General features: G+C 41.4%; 2 protein-coding genes across 2 annotated transcripts in view; both read left to right on the top strand.

The window, feature by feature from the left end:
- The window catches only part of LOC101024101 (olfactory receptor 4K2), a 190250-nt gene that overhangs the window by 112283 nt on the left and 59185 nt on the right, over window positions 1-18782 (top strand). The gene's annotated exons all lie outside the window — the stretch shown is intronic.
- The window catches only part of LOC101023750 (olfactory receptor 4N2), a 49857-nt gene that overhangs the window by 23167 nt on the left and 7908 nt on the right, over window positions 1-18782 (top strand). The window contains exon 2 of the mRNA XM_017960980.3: window positions 18243-18404. The gene's annotated coding sequence lies outside the window, so the exon portion shown is untranslated. The remainder of the gene's footprint in view (window positions 1-18242; window positions 18405-18782) is intronic.

Here is an 18782-nt window from a genome sequence, read left to right on the forward strand (position 1 = left end):
GACACGGACTCACACACGGAGTGGGTTATGGAGCAGAAAGTTTAATAGGCAAGAAAGAAGAGAAGAGCTCCCCCATACAGAGGGAGAAGGGCTTTGAATGGAATAGCCCCACTTGCGGGGAAAGCAGTCAGTTATATTGGGAGGCTCAGAGAGGTGGTGTCTGATTTGCATAGGGCCCAGCAGATTCATTTGACCAGGTGTGTCTGTCATTCACACAACCCAAGAAAAGACTGGCCCTCCCACCCAAATCTTTTATTCTGCAAATGCGGCTTCTACCTGGCTGTCGCCATGATGCCTGTACATGTGGCTTTACTTGGCTGGTGCCATGACACTGGCACATGTGGCAACAAAGGAAAGTGAGCGAGAACAGTCATATTAAGTGGACCTGGCTCTTAGCCACCTGCATTTACTTCTGCAAGCCTGCAATTTACATATCTATGCTTGTAGCATGGCTTTTCAGGCTGCTTTCTGTTAGAAAAGAAATGGTTTGGGGGCTGCTTTTTTATTAAAAGGAAAAGCCTTTCTGAGGACTCTTTTACCCTTTCTAGCTGCCTAAAAGTAATTTCTTCATAACTCCTGTATTAATAGTGGGGTCTAATGTGAGAAATTAGGTACTTATAAAACTGTTCAAGTGTAGAAGACCATTATTTATGCTGGGCATCTATTATAGAAATTGTTTCCAGAAAAACACCGTAGAAGTAACCTGCTAAGTGATCTATCCCTGCAATAACCAGAAGACCAAGAGGACAAGAAGCCGCTTTCCCAGCTCTTGGCTCAAGGAACACATCAATCAGCCATGGTCTGGCACGAAGAGAATTGTAGAGAGCACCTCTCATGGTATTGTCTCTCTCTCTCTAATTATTTTTTCTAAATTAAATTTCGTATATTTGATAGAATCTGTAATGCTAGTGGCAAAAGTTTTCGACAAACCTGTCTATATGTTGACAGCTTCTTCAGAAAACAAACAAAAATGGTGGTAAAATATAGGATAAAAAGTTTGCAATCTTGGAGGTGAGAAAGGCCATTGCAGTTTGACAAAGAAAATGAAAATGAAAAGATATATTAAATCTTGATATCTTCTACATATTTTGATATGTAAAAATGAAAAAGTTTATACGGGCAAAAGGCAGAAAAATGCTGAAAATATTTCTATCACATATAGATGTGAAGATTATTTTCTGCACGATTATAGGGTTTGCATGTAAATTGAATATTTTCTCCCTACTCCAAGATTGCATAAGAGAGCATCCATGCATAAAAATTAAAATAAAAATTATTAAAAAATTGATATAAATGATAAAAATTTATCTAATACATAATTTGCTTAAATGAATATGAAATAGGTACATAGAAGGAAATGTGGGCAATGAACAAAGGCAAAAACGAAAAGGCTTATAAACATGAAAGTAAGCTTACCCTTAAAAATCAACCACAGAAATAAAAACCACTGATTTTGATTGGCATTAGAATGTTGCTCATGTATTATCAATCAAAAAGTACAGAATAGGGAGAGGTGCCAGAAGGAGCTATCATGTGCCAGTCATGGAGAGGGAGACAAGGTGGTGAGTAAACACTAGCTCTTCAAGTGGCTCGTCCATGAGGCCATGTTAGGATTCATCAAGGAAGCAACTGCAATCCACGGACAGCAGAAAGGGGCCAGGCAGGAAAGCAGTCCACCCAGGATTGGCATAGAGCCAGGGGAGGCTCCCTACCGTAGGGAAAGTGTGGGGCCCACACTTCTGCCATGGGCCCACACTTCTGCCATGGGCCATTGCAATCCTGGCACAGGAGATCTCCCGTGACCCCGGGAGGCCTCCAGACCAACACAGAGAGATTACTGGAGTCTGGGCAGAGCTGCAGCTAGGCTCACCTGGAGCCCCATGAGCCCTGGGGCCCTGAGCACCCTGGTGCCAGTTGCCATAGCCCCACCACCAAGGGAGGCCAGCTCTCTTGCATGCCCCTAGAATAGGGACTGCATCCATGGTGCTGAAGAGCAGACTAACTGCAGGCCCCCCCCTTGCTTCATCATGCCAGGCAAAGCCCACCGGCCTGGGTCGCCCACGCAACTGCCCCAGTCCCACCTGAGCACTCAGGACAGTCACGGCTCTCCATTTCTTTGGGAAGGAACTCCCAGAGGTAACCAATAGGCCTGAGATGTCCGGTACTGTGGTCTGCCACATGCTGCCCTCAGGCTGGGGAGGGATCAAGGGCACAGGAGCTATCCTAGACCTTCAGCAAGGCAGCTGTCAAACAGCTGTCATACGGAAGAGCGGCCAGATTATTTTCCACGTGGGTCCCTGTCCCAGCTACTCCTCACTGGGCAAGGCCTTCTGCCTGGGGTCCCAGCACAACTGCCCCACCCCCACCTGATCTTTCATTTGGCAGTGGCCCTGAGTTTCTCTGGGGTGGAGCTTCCAGAGACAACCGGCAGGCTCTGTGCCATCACCAGCTGAGTGTAAGGCCCTTCCTTGCTCCCCGCAGGCTAGGTAGGGAACAAAGAGCCTGACTGCAGCTGTCCTAGGGAGAGGCGGCCAGATTGTCTTCCTTGCGGGCCCCTGACCCCCGCTGCTCTTCACCAGACAGGGCCCGCCTTGGGCCCACAGAACAACCGCGTCGCCCCTGGATCCTTCCCCTGGGCAGTAGCTCTGCGTTTCTCTGGGTGGAGTTGCCAGAGGCAGCTGGCAGGCCCTCTGCCACTGCTGCCACCCTCAGGCTAGGAAGGGAACAAACAGCCTGCTTGCTCAGCTTGCATATCCAGCACGCCACAGCTGCCCTATGGAGAGGAGGCCAGACAGTCCCCCCCAACAAGCCCCCCATCCCTCTGCTCTTCACCAGGGACGGCCCCCGGCTTGGGCCCACAGCACAAACGTCCCATCCCGGGCTGATCATTCTGCCTGGCAGCGGCTCTGAATTTCTTTGGGGTGGAGTTCCCAGAGACGACTGACAAGTCCTCTGCCATTGCCACCGCCAAGGTCCCAACCCCTACTCCCCCAAGCTGGGGAGGGAATACAAAGCCCGAGTTCGCCCCAGGTCCAACACCAGAGCAAGAAGAGAAACCCACACTCTCAGAGCACTGAGGGGTAACCGCGTGGGTTCCCGGGCTGCTGTGGGAGCAGGGTAGGCCTCCCTCGGCAGGACGAGCCTGGAAAAGGTGTGGCCTCTCTCCCTGCGGTGGCCTCTGCCTGAGCGAGTCCCGCAGCCTGGAACACCTAGCAAAAGAAGTGAGGGTGCAGTGCTAGTGACCGGAGGGGGTTCCCCCCAAGGCTCAGGAGCGGACCTGGTGAGGGAGTCACTTCTTTCCCCACTGTCCCGGATACCAGGTTGTAGATGTGAGGAAGCACAAAGGAACCACAGGCCTGAGCAAGAGCTTATCTACAGTCCATTACTCTTAAGCGACATCTACTGGATTGAAGCCAAAACTGCTACAACACCAAAAATAGTTTGCTAATATCCCTCAGTGAAACCAAAGGCAAGAATCCAGCCACAAATAAAGACCCTGCACCAAGCCTTGGCTATCTGAAAACATTCAGAAACCAAGCCAACTGACTATACTCAAATTATACCACAGGTAAAGGAACGCAGGTGTTTCCAGATGAGAAAGAATCAGTGCAAGAACTCTGGCAATTCAAAAAGCCAGTGTCCCCTTACTTTCAAATGAGTCTACCAGACCCCAAGCAATGATTTTTTGTTTGTTTTTTGTTGCTTTCCTTATTTATTTGCTTGTTTTGGGATAACTTTTACTTTTTGTATTTTAATTTTTTAACTTTTATTTTAGGTTCAGGTATACATGTGCGGATTTGTTATATAGGTAAATTGCTTGTCATGGGGGTTTAGTGAACGGATTTATCACCCAGGTAATACGCATAGTACCTGATAGGCAGTTTTCTGATCCTCACCCTTTTCCCACCATCCAATCTCAACAATGCCCAAGTATTTGTTGTTCCCTTCTTCGTGTTCATGTGTATTCAACGTTTATCTCCAATTTATAAGAACATGTAGTATTTAGTTTTTTGTTCCTATGTTAGTTCACTCAGGAAAATGGCCTCCAGCTCCATGCATGTTGCTGCAAAGGATATGTTCTCATTCTTTTTTATGACTGCATAGTATTCCATAGTATATTTGTACCACATCTTCTTTATCATGTTCACCATTGTTGGGCATCCAGGTTGATTCCATGACATTGCTATTGTGAATATTGCTACGATGAACATACGTGTGCCTGTGTCTTTGTGGTAGAATGATTTATATTTCTTTGAGTATATACCCAACAATGGGATTGCTGGGTTGAATGCTACTTGGTTTTAAGTACTTTGTGAAATCGCCACACTGTTTTCCATAATGGCTGAACTAATTTATATTCCCACCAGCAATGCATAAGCATTCCCTTTTCTCTGCAACCTCACCAGCATGATCTATTATTTTTTGATTTTTCCATAATAGCCCATCTAACTTGTGTGAGATGGTATCTCATTGTGGTTTTGATGTGCATGTCTCTAATGATTAGTGATGTTGAGCATTTTTTTCATATGCTTCTTGGCCATGTGTATGTCTTCTTTTTCTTTTTTGAGATGGAGTTTCACTCTTGTCACCCAGGCTGGAGTGCAGTGGTGCGATCTCGGCTCACTGCAACCTCCACCTCCTGGGTTCAAGAGATTCTCCTGCCTCAGTCTCCCCAGTAGCTGGGATTACAGGCGCCCACCACCATGCCTGGCTAATTTTTGTATTTTTAGTAGAGACGGGGTTTCCCAATGTTGGCCAAGGTGGTCTCGAACTCCTGACCTCAGGTGATCCACCCACCTCGGCTTCCCAAAGTGCTGGGATTACAGGCATGAGCTACTGTGCCCAGCCTTGACTACTTTTTTTTTTGACGGAGTCTCACTCTGTCACCAGGCTGGAGGGCAGTGGTGTGGGCTCGGCTCACTGCAAATTTTGCCTCCCAGGTTCAAGCAATTCTCCTGCCTCAGTGTCCTGAGTAGCTGGGACTACAGGCGTGCATTTGCAAATATTTTATCCTATTCTATAGGTTGTCTGTTTACTGTATTGATAGTTTATATTGCTGTGCAGAAGCTTTTTAGGTTAATTAGGTCACATTTATTAATTTTTGCTTTTGTCACCTTTGTCATGAAATCTTTGTCAGGGGCTATGCTGAGAATGGAATTTCCTAGGTTATCTTCCAGGGTTTTTATAGTTTTGGGTTTCATATTTAAGTCTTTAATCCACGTTGGATTGATTTTCATATGTGGTATAAGGGAGGGGTTCAGTTTCAATTTTTTGCATATGGCTACCTAGTTATCTCAGCACCATTTATTGAATAGGGAATGCTTTTCCCATTGCTTGTTTTTGTCAGCCTTGTTGAAGATTAGATGGTTTTTGTTTTTAGTTCTGCTTATGTAGTGAATCACATTTACTAATTTGCATATGTTGAACCAACCTTGTGTTCCAGGGATAAAGCCTACTTGATTGTGGTGGATTAGAGTTTTAATGTGCTGTTGGATTCAATTTGCTAGTATTTTCTTTTTTTGCTAGTTTTCTTTTTTTGTTGTGTCTCTGCCAGGTTTTGGTATCAGAATGATGTTGACCTCATAGAATAAATTAGGGAGGAGTCCTTCCTCCTTAAATTTTCAGAATAGTTTCAGTAGGAAAGGTACCAGCTCTTCTTCGTGCATCTGGTAGAACTCAGCTGTGAATCCTTCTGGTCCTGGACTTTTTCTGGTTGGTAGGCTTTTTATTACTAACACAATCTTGAAACTTGTTATTAGTCTGTTCAGGGTTTCAATTTCTTCCTAGTTCAATCTTAGGAGGTTGTATGTTTCCAATAATTTATTCATTTCTTCTAGTTTGTGTGCATAGAGTTGTTCGTAGTAGTCTCTGAGGGTTTTTTTATTTTTTAATTTATTTGGGATTGGTGGTAATGTTCCCTTTGTCATTTCTGACTGTATTTATTTTTATCTCCTCTCTTTTTTGCTTTATTAGTCTAGCTAGTGCTCAATCAATCTGGTTTGTTATTTTGAAGAAACAAAACCCGGATTTGTTAATCTTTTGTCTGGGTTTTTGCATCGCAATTTCTCTCAGTTCAGCTCTGATTTCAGTTATTTCCTTTCTCTTGCTAGCTTTGGGACTGATTTGCTCTTGTTTCTCTAGTTCCTCTTGGTGTGAAGTTAGGATGTTAATTTGAAAACTTTCTAACCTTTGATGTAGATTTTTTTTTTTTTAGTGATATAAACTTTCCTCTTAATACTACTTTACCTGTGTGCCAGAGATTTTGATATGTAGTATGTTTGTTCTCATTAGTTTCAAAGATTTTATTGACTTCTGCCTGAATTTCGTTGTTCACTCAAAAGTCATTCAGGAGAAGGTTGGTTCATTTTCACGTATGCTTTTGATGTATTTTATTGTATTGATTTCAATGTTTATTGCATTGTGATCTGAGAAAGTGTAGTTTGTATGATTTTGGATTTTTTGAATTTGCTGAAAATTGTTTTATGATCGATAGTGTGGTTGACTTTAGAGTACATGCCATATGCAGATGAGAAGAATGTATATTCTAATGTTTTTGGGTGGAGAGTACTGTAGATGTTTGTTAGGACTGTTTTGTCAAATGTTGAGCTCAGTCCTGAATCTCTTTGTTCATTTTCTGTCTCAGTGCTCTAATACTGTCAGTGGGGTGTTGAAGTCTCCCAGTAGTATTGTGTCATCACAGTCTCTTCAAAGGTCTCTAAGAACTTCCTTTATAAGTCTGGGCACTTCTGTGTTGTATGTATGTATTCTTAGGATTGTTAGGTCTTCTTGTTGAGTTTAACTCTTTGTCCTTTCTTTGTCTTTTTCGATTGTTAATGGTTTACAGTCTTTTGTCTGAAATTAGAATCAGATCACTTGCTTCTTTTTGCTTGGTCTATTTTTCTCCATCCCTTTATTTTGAACCCCTGGATGTCACTGCATGTGAGATGGGTCTCTTGTAGAGAGAATACAGTTGGGTCTTGCTTCTTTATCCAACTTGCCACTTTATGCCTTTTAATTGAGGCATTTAATCCATTTACATTCAAGGTCACTCAAGGTTTGATTGTGTATTTCCCAGCAATGATTCCTAACCCATAGGAAATTACTGAAATGACAGACATAGAACTCAGGATCTGGATGTCATGGAAGCTCATTGAGATTCAGGACATATTTGAAATCCAATTATGGAATCCAGTAAAATGATAGAAGGGTTGAAAGACAAATTAGCCACCTTAAGAAAGAATCAAACTGAAACTCTAGAGTTAAAAATTCACTAGAAGAACTTCATAATACAGTTGGAAGTATTAACAGCAGAATAGACCAAGCTAAGGAAGATATGTCTGAGCTCAAAGACTGGTTCTTTTAATTAACACTGTGTGACAAAAATAAAGAAAAAACAATTTTAAAAAGTGAACAAAACTTCTGAGAAAGATTACATAAAGGGACAAAATCTACAACTTATTGCCATTACTGAGAGAGGACAGAGAATAAACTTGGAAAAGTGGTAATATTTTTTGAGAAAAAAATGAATAAATTCAGAGACAAACTCTTTTGTTGGATAAAAATGTTATTGAATATATACATATCAATGCATAAATTGAATACAATTTAATAAAGTACCAGTAATACTTTTCATTGTAAAATTAATTCAAGATTATCTGAAAGAAAAAATCTATCCAAGGTGATAAAACTTTCCTAGAAGGGTTAAAAAGTCTCCATTTTGAGGACTATTTTAGGTCTTCAGGTTAATTTTATCTTATGTATTAGAGTGAATAATAGGTGAGTAAGATCCTGGGTTATATTCACAATTATGAGAAAAATCATTTTTTTAAAAGTTTTGGTGGCAGGACTAAACTACTCCAAGAAGGGGTTGTTACTCCACTTAAAAACGTATCTAACCTCATGCATTTTTTCTTTTTCTATTTTCCTCTATGTAACTCTCTTTATCATTGTTTTCTTTTTGTGGTTATATGGATTCATAGACTGTACCATTTATATGGACTGCCATGTGAGCTGTCAGAGCCCAAATAGTGGAGTGTGATTGGCTTATGGATATTAAGAAGAATTTACCAACAACTGTATAGATTTGAAAAAGAAAGTTGTATTAGATGGAAAGAATGCTGCAGAGGAGTGCAGCAGGGCGCCTCAGCGAGAGAGGACTGAGTACACCACTGCAGATTTTTCCTTAGAGTATTTATGGACCTTAAAGTGGGAGCTTAAGGGTAATTTGAGCCATATTGGACACATAGTTCATGGTAAACGATTACATTTACAGACATTTTGGTGCCTTGATGTCAGCAAGGGTTGCACAATGAGTTGAGAATACATGCATTCCGGCGATGTATAGAAATTCTACTTATTCACAAGTATTTTTGGAAAAGAAATCTGATACCAGATGCTGGCTTTACACAATAGGGATGTCTAATAAATTCTGAATTCATCTGATAAGGAGTTTTGCCTCTGAACGGTCTTGCTCTCCTCATGGGCTAGTATCTCTGTCTCTTCACCTTTTTTTTTTTTTTTTTTTTCCAATCATACTGTGTCCAGAATTATTAGGTTCTTGGTCTCACTGACTTCAAGAATGAATCTGCGGACCCTCGCGGTGAGTGTTACAGTTCTTAAAGATGGTGTGTGCGGAGTTTGTTCCTTCAGATGTTCAGATGTGTCTGGAGTTTCTTCCTTCTAGTGGGTTCATGGTCTCGCTGACAGGAGTGAAGCTGCAGACCTTCGGGTGAGTGTTAGAGCTCTTAAAGGCAGTGCATCTGGAGTTGTTCATTCTTCCTGGTGGCTTTGTGGTCTTGCTGGCGTCATGAGTGAAGCTGCAGACCTTTGCGAGTGAGTGTTACAGCTTATAAAGGCAGTGTGGACCCAAAGAGTGAGCAGCAGCAAAATTCATCGCAAAGATAGAAAGAACAACACTTCCACAGTGTTGAAAGGGAACCCACCAGGTTGCTACTGCTAACTAGGGCAGCCTGCTTTTATTCCCTTATCTGATCCCACCCACATCCTGCTGAATAGTCCATTTTACAGAGAGCTGATTGGTCCATTTTACAGAGAGCTGATTGGGCCATTTTACAGAGCACTTATTGGTCCATTTTACAGAGAGCTGATTGGTCCATTTTGACAGGGTGCTGATGGGTGCATTTACAATCCTTTAGCTAGGCACAAATGTTCTCCAAGTCCCCTCTAGATTAGCTAGACACAGAGCACTGATTGGTGCGTTTACAAACCCTGAGCTAGACACAGAGTGCTGATTGGTGCATTTACAATCCTTTAGCTAGACACAGAGTGCTAGACAGAAAAGTTCTCCAAGTCCCCACTAGATTAGCTAGACACAGAGTGCCCACTGGTGCCTTTACAAACCCTGAGCTAGACACAGAATGCTGATTGGTGCATTCACAGTCCTCCAGTTAGACATAAAAGTTCTCCAAATCCCCACCGGACTCAGTATTGCATCTGGCTTTTCCTAATGGATGCCATGCTGGGGCTGGGGAAGAGCTGCCCATCAGTCCCACGCCACACGCCCACACGCCTCAGCCCTCGGGCATTGGATAGGACCGTGCCCCGTGGAGCAGGGGGCAGCACCTGTAGGGGAAGCTTGGGCTGCGTGGGAGCCCATGGGTGGGTGGGGCTTGGGCATGGCGGGCTGCAGGTCCCAAGCCCTGTCCCGCATAGAGGTGGCTGAGACCTGGTGAGAATTGGAGCATGCGACGGGCAGGCCGGCAGTGCTGGGGGATCTGGCACACCCTTGGCATCTGCTGGCCTGGGTGCTAAGCTCCTCACTGCCCAGGGCCGGCAGAGCCTGCCAGCCACTCCGAGTGTGGGGCCTGCCAAGCCCGCACCCACCCAGAACTGGCCCTGGCCCGTGAGCACAGCCTGCAATCCCGGTTCCGGCCCACACCTCTCCCTCCACACCTCCCGGCAAGCAGAGGGAGCCAGCTCCGGCCTTGGTTAGCCCAGAGAGGGGCTCCCACAGTGCAGTGGTGGACTGAAGGGCTCCTCAAGTGCCGCCAGAGTGGACGGAGGTGGAGGAGGTGCCGAGATGGAGGGCTGCTAGTATGTTGTCACCTGTCAATACCACTGTCTTTTCATTTATGTCTTTGCTAGTCTTTCTTTTCCCTTTTCTCTTGATCTTTATTTTGATTATTGTAACTTTTTCTGTACTTCTCTCTCTCTCCTTTCTTCTTTCTTTCCTTTTTATACTTTCACACTTTGTTTTTGAACTGTGAAATAAATTAGAACAAATATATTTGGTGATAAATTATGTTTATTACCCCCAAATCTGTGTTATTTCGCTTGTAAAGTGAACATAAACTCAGTGTTTTCTTTAAAGCGAAATAAAAGATTAAAATATTTTAAAAATAAAATTAATAAAATTAATTTGCATTTAATTTTTCTGACTCAATTAATTTTTAAAATTAATAATCTTTAATGGAAAAATGTTTTTCATCCTAGTTTTAGTTGAGCATAGTGAAAGGGAACAAATGACAAATACAAAGATCATGACACATCTTTTCATCCTTTTTTAGGAGATCACCTTCCCTTTAGCAATTGTTCTATCCTATCCAAGAAACTATTTTCTCTAAGAAGAATTATGTAACAGTATTCATGAGTTTTTTAATATTTCATTTGCTAATATCCTTATCACTGGCAACATCCTACAACTGAGTAAGGTGCTTATCTTGCATGCAAAATTTAAAGGCATGCCCAAAAACTCAGTAGTAGAAATCAATATTTTGAGAAATCAAAATTAATTTTAAAATTTGTGATAAACAAAATACCAAATTTTAAGCAAAGGCAGGATCAGCAACTGCCATGTTGAGCTATGTTGGTACCTGAGGCAACAGGAAAAATAAATAATATTGGTGAAGCCTTTTTTAAAAATTATACTTTCAATTCTGGGATACATGTGTAGAATGTGCAGGTTTGTTACATAGGTATACATGTGGCATGGTGGTTTGCTGCACCCATCAACCTGTCACCTACATTAGGTATTTCTCCTAATGCTATCCTCCCCCTAGCCCTCCACTCCGTGACAGGCCCCTGCATGGGGTGTTCCCCTCCCTGTGTCCCTGTGTTCTCATTGTTCAGCTCCCACTTATGAGTGAGAACATGTGGTGTTTGGTTTTCAGTTCCTGTGTTAGTTTACTGAGAATTATGGTTTCCAGTTTCACACATGTCCCTGCAAATGACATGCACTCATCCTTTTTTATGGCTGCATAGTATTCCATAATGTATATGTGACACATTTTCTTTATCCAGTTCTATGATTGGTGGGCATTTGGGTTGGTTCTAAGTCTTTGCTATTGTCAACAGTGCCACAATAAAAATACATGTGCATGTGTCTTTATAGTAGAATGATTTATGATTCTTTGGGTATATACCCAGTAATGGGATTGCTGGGTCAAATGGTATTTCTGGTTCTACATCCTTGAGGAATCGCCACACTGTCTTCCACAATGGTTGAACTGATTTACACTCCCACCAACAGTGTAAAAGCATTCCTATTTCTCTACATCATCTCCAGCATCTGTTGTTTCCTGACCTTTTAATGACCACCATTCTAACTGGCAAGAGATGGTATCTCATTGTGGTTTTGATTTGCATTTCTCTAATGACCAGTGATGATGAGCTCTTTTTTCATATGTTTGTTGGCCACATAAATGTCTTCTTTTGAGAAGTGTCTGTTCATGTCCTTCGTTCACTTTTTGATGGGGTTGTTTGTTATTTTTTCTTGTAAATTTGTTTAAGTTCCTTGTAGAAGCTAGATATTAGCCCTTTGTCACCCTTTGTCAGATGGATAGATTGCAAAAATTTCCTCTCATTCTGTAGATTGACTGTTCACTCTGATGAGAGGTTTTCTTTTCTTTTCTTTTCTTTTTTTTTTTTTTCTGTGCAGAAGCTCTTTAGTTTAATTAGATCCCATTTGTCAATATTGGCTTTTGTTGCCATTGCTTTTGGTGTTTTAGTCATGAAGTCTTTTCCTATGCCTATGTCCTGAATGGTATTGCCTAGGTTTTCTTCTAGGGTTTTTATGGTTTTAGGTTTTATGTTTAAGCCTTTAATCCATCTTGAGTTAATTTTTCTGTAAGGTGTAAGAAAGGGGTTCAGTTTCAGTTTTCTACGTATGTTTAGCCAGTTTTCACAACACCATTTATTAAATAGGGAATCCTTTTCCCATTCCTTGTTTTTGTCAGGCTTGTTAAAGTTCAGATGGTTGTAGATGTGTGGCATTATTTCTAAGGCCTCTTTTCTGTTTCATTCGTCTATATATCTGTTTTGGTACCAGTACCATGCTGTTTTGGTTACTGTGGCCTTGTAGTATAGTTTGAAGTCAGATAATGTGATGCCTCCAGCTTTGTTCTTTTTGCTTAGGATTGTCTTGGCTATACAGGCTCTGTTTTGGTTCCATATGAAATTTAAAGTAGTTTTTTTTAATTCTGTGAAGAAAGTCAATGGTAGCTTGATGGGGATAGCATTGAATCTATAAATTACTTTGGGCAGTATGGCCATTTTCATGATATTGATTCTTCCTGTCCATGAGCACGGAATGTTTTTCCATTTGTTTGTGTTCTCTCTTTTTTCCTTGAGCAGTGGTTTGTAATTCTCCTTGAAGAGGTCATTCATATCCCTCGTTAGTTGTATTCCTAGGTATTTTATTCTCTTTAAAGCAATTGTGAATGGGAGTTCACTCATGATTTGGCTGTTTGTCTATTAATGGTGTATAGGAATGTTTGTAATTTTTGCACATTGATTTTGTATCCCGAGACTTTGCTGAAGTTGCTTATCAGGTTAAGGAGATTTTGGGCTAAGATGATGGGGTTTTCTAAATAATAATCATGTCATCTGTAAAATTTGACAATTTACCTCCCTCTCTTCCTATTTGAATACCTTTATTTTTTTCCCTTCCCTGATTGCCCTGGCCAGAACTTCCATTACTGTGTTGAATAAGAGTGGTAAGAAAGCGAATCATTGTCTTGTGCTGGTTTTCAAAGAGAATGCTTCCAGCTTTCACCCATTCGATATGATACTGGCTGTGGGTGTGTCATAAATAGCTCTTATTATTTTGAGATAAATTCCATCAATACCTAGTTTATTGAGAGTTTTTAGCATGAAGGAGTGAATTTTATTGAAGGCCTTTCTGCATCTATTGAGATAATCATGTGGTGTTTGTCATTGGTTCTGTTTATGTGATGGATTGGGTATGTTGAACCAGCCTTGCATCCCAGGGATGAAGCCAGCTTGATTGTGGTGGATAAGCTTTTTGATGTGCTGCTGGATTCGGTTTGCCAGTATTTTATTGAGGATTTTTGCATCGATGTTCATCAGGAATATTGGCCTGAAATTTTCCTTTTTGTGTGTGTGTCTCTGCCAGTTTTGGTATCAGGATGTGCTGGTCTAGTAAAATGAGTTAGGAAGGAGTTCCTCTTTCTCTATTGTTGGGAATAGTTTCAGAAGGAATGGTACCAGCTCCTCTTTGTACCTCTGGTAGAATTTGACTGTGAATCTGTCTGGTCCTGGACTGTTTTTGGTTGGTAGGCTATTAATTACTGCCTCAATTTCAGAACTTGTTATTTGTCTATTCAGGGATTCAACTTCTTCTTGGTTCAGTCTTGGGAGGGTATATGTACCCAGGGATTTGTCCATTTCTTGTAGATTTTCTAGTTTATTTGTGTAGAGGTGTTTGTAGTATTCTCTGATGGTAGTTTTTATTTCTGTAGGATCAGTGGTGACATCCCCTTTATCATTTTTTATTGTGTCTATTCAATTCTTCTCTCTTTTCTTCTTTATTAGTCTGGCTAGTGGTCTATTTATTTGTTAATGTTTTCAAAAACCCACCTCCTGGATTCATTGATTTTTTGAAGGGTTTTTTTGTGTTGCTATCTCCTTCAGTTCTGCTCTGATCTTAGTTATTTCTTGTCTTCTGCTAGTTTTTGAATGTATCTGCTCTTCCTTCTCTAGTTTTTTTAATTGTAATGTCAGGGTGTCGATTTTAGATCTTTCCTGCTTTAAGCTGTTGGCATTTAGTGCTATAAATTTTCCTCTAAACACTGCATTAGCTGTGTCCCAGAGATTCTAGTACATTGTATCTTTGTTGTCATTGGTTTCAAAGAACTTATTTATTTCTGCCTAAATTTTGTTATTTAACCTGTAGTCATACAGGAGCAGGTTGTTCAGTTTCCATGTAGTTTTGTGGTTTTGAGTGAGTTTCTTAATCCTGAGTTCTAATTTGATTGCACTGTGGTCTGAGAGACTATCTGTTATGATTTCTGTTCTTTTGCATTTGCTGAGGACTGTTTTACTTTCAATTATGTGGTCAATTTTATAATAAGTGTGATGTGGTGCTGAGAAGAATGTATATTCTGTTGATTTGGGGTGGGGAGTTTTGTAGAAGTCTATTAGGTTCACTTTGTCCAGAGCTGAGTTCAAGTCCTGAATATCCTTGTTAATTTTCTGTCTCATTGATCTGTCTAATATTGACAGTGAGGTGTTAAAGTCTCCCACTATTATTGTGTGGGAATGTAAGTCTCTTTGCATGTCTCTAAGGACTTGCTTTATGAATATAGATGCTTCTGTAGTAGGTGCACATGTATTTTGGATAGTTAGCTTATCTCGTTGCATTGAACCCTTTACCATTATGTAATGCCCTTCTTTGTCTTTTTAAATCTTTGTTGGTTTAAAGCCTGTTTTATCAGAGACTAGGATTGCAACCCCTGCTTTTTTTTGGCTTTCAATTTGCTTGGTAAATCTTCTGCCATCCCTTCATTTTGAGCCTATGTGTGTCTTTGCATGTGAGATGGGTCTCCTGAATACAGCACACCAATGGGTCTTGAGTCACTATCCAATTTGCCAGTCTGTGTATTCTAATTGGGGACTTAACCCATTTACATTTAAGGTTAACATTGTTATGTGTGAATTTGATCCTGTCATTATGATGTTAGCTGGTTATTTTGCCCGTTAGTTGATGCAGTTTCTTCATAGTGTCGATGGTGTTTACAATTTGGTATGTTTTTGCAGTGGCTGGTACCGGTTTTTCTTTCCGTATTTAGTGCTTCCTTCTAGAGCTCTTGTAAGGTAGGCCTGGTGGTGACAAAAATCTCTTAGCATTTTCTTATCTGTAAAGGATTTTATTTCTCCTTCGCTTATGAAGCTTAGTTTGGCTGGATATTAAATTCTGGTTTGAAAATTGTTTTCTTTAAGAATGTTGAATATTGGCCCCCACTTCTTTCTGGTTTGTAGGGTTTCTGCAGAGAGATCCAGTGTTAGTCTGATGGGCTTCCCTTTGTGGGTAATTACTTGACCTTTCTTTCTGACTGTTCTTAACATTTTTTCCTTCATTTCAACCTTGGTGAATCTGATGATTATGTGTCTTGAGGTTGTTCTTTCGAGGAGTATCTTTGTGGTGGTCTCTGTATTTCCTGAATTTGAATGTTGGCCTGTCTTACTAGGGTGGGGAAGTTCCCCTGGATAATATCCTGAAGAGTGTTTTTTGACTTGGTTCCATTCTTCCTGTCACTTTCAGGTACATCAATCAAATGTAGGTTTGGTCTTTTCACATAGTCCCATATTTCTTGGAGGATTTGTTCATTCCTTTTCAATCTTTTTTCTCCAATCTTGTCTTCATGCTTTATTTCATTAAGTTGATCTTCAATCTCTAATATCCTTTCTTCTGCTCAATCGATTTGGCTATTAATACTTGTGTATGCTTCATGAAGTTCTCGTGCTGTGTTTTTCATCTCCATCAGGTTATTTATGTTCTTTTCTAAAGTGGTTATTCTAGTTATCAATTCCTCTAACCTTTTTCAAGGTTCTTAGCTTCCCTGTGTTGTGTTAGAACATGCTCCTTTAGCTCAGAGGTGTTTGTTACTACCCATCTTTGGAAGCCTACTTCTGTCAACTCATCAAACTCATTCTCCATCCGGTTTTGTTCCCTTGCTGGCAGGGAGTTGTAATCCTTTGGAGGAGAAGAAGTGTTCTGGTTTTTGGAATTTTCAGCCTTTTTGCTCTGGTTTTTCCTCACCTTTGTGGACCTATCTAATTTTGTTCTTTGATGTTGGTGACCTTCAGATGGGGTTTTTGGGTGGATGTCCTTTTTGTTGATGTTGATGCTACTTCTTTCTGTTTGTTAGTTTTCCTTCTAACAGTCAGGACCCTCAGCTGCAGATGTGCTGGAGTTTGCTGGAGGTCCACTCCAGACCCTGTTTGCCTGAGTATCATCAGTAGATGCTGCAGAACAGCAAAGATTACTGCCTGTTCCTTCTTCTGGAAGCTTTGTCCCAGAGGGGCAACAGCCAGGTGCCAGCTGGAGCTCTCCTGTATGAGGTGTCTGTCGACCCCTGCTGGGAGGTGTCTCCCAGTCAGGAGGCACAGACATCAGGGAGCCACTTGAGGAAGCAGTCTGTCCCTTAGCAGAGTTCAAGTGCTTTGCTGGGAGATCTGCTGCTCTCTTCAGAGCCAGCAGGCAGGAACATTTAAGTCTGCTGAAGCTGTGCCCACAACCGCCCTTTCCCCCAGGTTCTCTGTCCCAGGGAGGTGGGAGTTTTATCTATAAGCACCTGACTGGGGATGCTGCCATTCTTTCAGAGATGCCCTGCCCAGCGAGGAGGAATCTAGAGAAGCAGTCTGGCTATAGCTGCTTTTCTGGGTTGCGATGGGCTCTGCCCAGTTCAAACTTCCTGGTGGCTTTATTTACACTGTGAAGGGAAAAGTGCCTACTCAAGCCTCAATAGTGGCAGATCCCTCTACCCCCACCAAGCTCGAGTGTCCCAGGTCGACTTCAGAGTGCTGTGCTGGCAATGAGAATTTCAAGCCAGTGGATCTTAGCTTGCTGGGCTTCATAGGGGTGGGATCCCCTGGGATAGAGCACTTGACTCCCTGGCTTCAGCCCCGTTTCCAGGGGAGTGAACAGTTTTGTCTTGGCATTCCAGGTACCGCTGGGGTATGAAAAAAAACTTCTGCATCTACCTCAGTGTCTGCCCAAATGGCTGCCTAGTTTTGTGCTTGATACCCAGGGCCCTGGTGTTGTAGGCACCCGAGGGAATCTCCTGGTCTGCAGGTTGGAAAACCTTGGGAAAAGCCTAGTATTTGGGTTGGAATACACCGTTCTTCTCGGCACAGTCTCTCATGGCTTCCCTTGGCCAGGGGAGGGAGTTCCCTGAACCCTTCCACTTCCCGGGTGAGGTGATGCCCCCCCCACCCTGCTTTGGCTCACCCTCAGTGGGCTGCAGTCACTGTCTAACCAGTCCCAATGAGATGAGCTGGGTGCCTCAGTTGGAAATGCAGAAGTCATCCACCTTCTGCGTTGGTCTTGCTGGGAGCTGCAGACTGGAGTTGCTCTTATTTGGCCATCTTGCCAGCCACCCTCTACAGTTTGGTGAAGCCTTTAACTGAAAAATTTGAGTCTGGAGTCTGTATACACACACACACACACACATACACACACACACACACATATATGTATTTTTTGCCTCATCCTACCCCTGCTTGTTTTTGTGATACAAAGCAATAATCTCTCATCATTTATTTAATAATTTTCTCCTTTTGAATTTTAATTATAACATGTAAATTTACTTCTCTCAAACTTCTATTTACTTCTGGACTAATAAACATGCTTCTGAATAGGGTTCTGTCTTTTTCACAATAGGATTTTTGTTTTAGAACTAGAAAGTAAGTCAGCTTGGCATTATGTAGCACATTTAAAAAAATTTAGTTCTTGCAAACCTCTGGTATTTTTCTTTGCCTTATTTAGTTGATAACTAATATAGTTTGCTTAATAACTCCCTTTGGAAGCATTCAGTGGGTCATGGTAGTCTCAAATCTCAAAAGCACTTTCTCCATTACAATAGAGAGATTTTAAAATCTAAGGTTCCTCATGTGGCAACCAACATTTATGAACAATGGCAGAATTGGTTAGTCTTAGTTGGAGGGGGAGGATGGCTACTTTGTGAGAGTAACATAGGATCCCTGAAGGCTTAAATTTCTGGAGCTCTTCATATATATATAAGAAACAAGAAGAAAGGGACAATAGAAAAAATATTGCAACTATTTTACTTGTTTACCTGATATCTTAGATTGCAGTTGAATAGACAGGTCAGAGTAATAGCAGGAATAGCCACAGGCTAAGGTCTAAATTCAGCAGTGGGGCACTATGTATTCTCTCTCCTAATAGATCTCCATCTGCATTTAATCCTTGGGATTACTTTTCTGGTGAACAAAACTTTTAATTCTATTATAATTTTCCATAGACTCGAGAGAATTGAAATCTGGTGTTAAAATCCAAAGATCATACAAGTGACTGATATGTATCATTTTCCTTATTGAATATGGAAGAAAAGGGAGGAGGATGCAGAAATGGTAGGCTAAAAGCTCCAGAGAAAAACTTAACAGATTTTATGATTTTGCAGGAGGTAAGTCCTTGACCTCTTCATTTTCACATTCAGCAGGTATGAACGTTTCTTCTGTTGCATATGGTTCTATCATTCATTCACAGAATTTTGACAGAAAGTTGTAGAACTGAAAAAAGCTTGATATACAAACCACTAGCTGCATTGGCAATTTTACGTTACTGACCCTCCACAGTTTGTCTCTATTAACTATTCAGATTTATGCAACTACCATTATCCCAGGTGTTACTCAAAGACATTGACAGGAGATCTAGCAGCATTCTGTCCATTCAATATAACTACTTTTAATATCTAAATATTTTCAGGTTAACTTTGGTTGAAGCATACTTGAAGGAATTCCTCATTTGATCCTCATCATCACCTCATTTGATCATCATGTTA

This window comes from Papio anubis, chromosome 7 (assembly GCF_008728515.1).
Source record: "Papio anubis isolate 15944 chromosome 7, Panubis1.0, whole genome shotgun sequence".
NCBI classification, from domain to species: domain Eukaryota; kingdom Metazoa; phylum Chordata; class Mammalia; order Primates; family Cercopithecidae; genus Papio; species Papio anubis.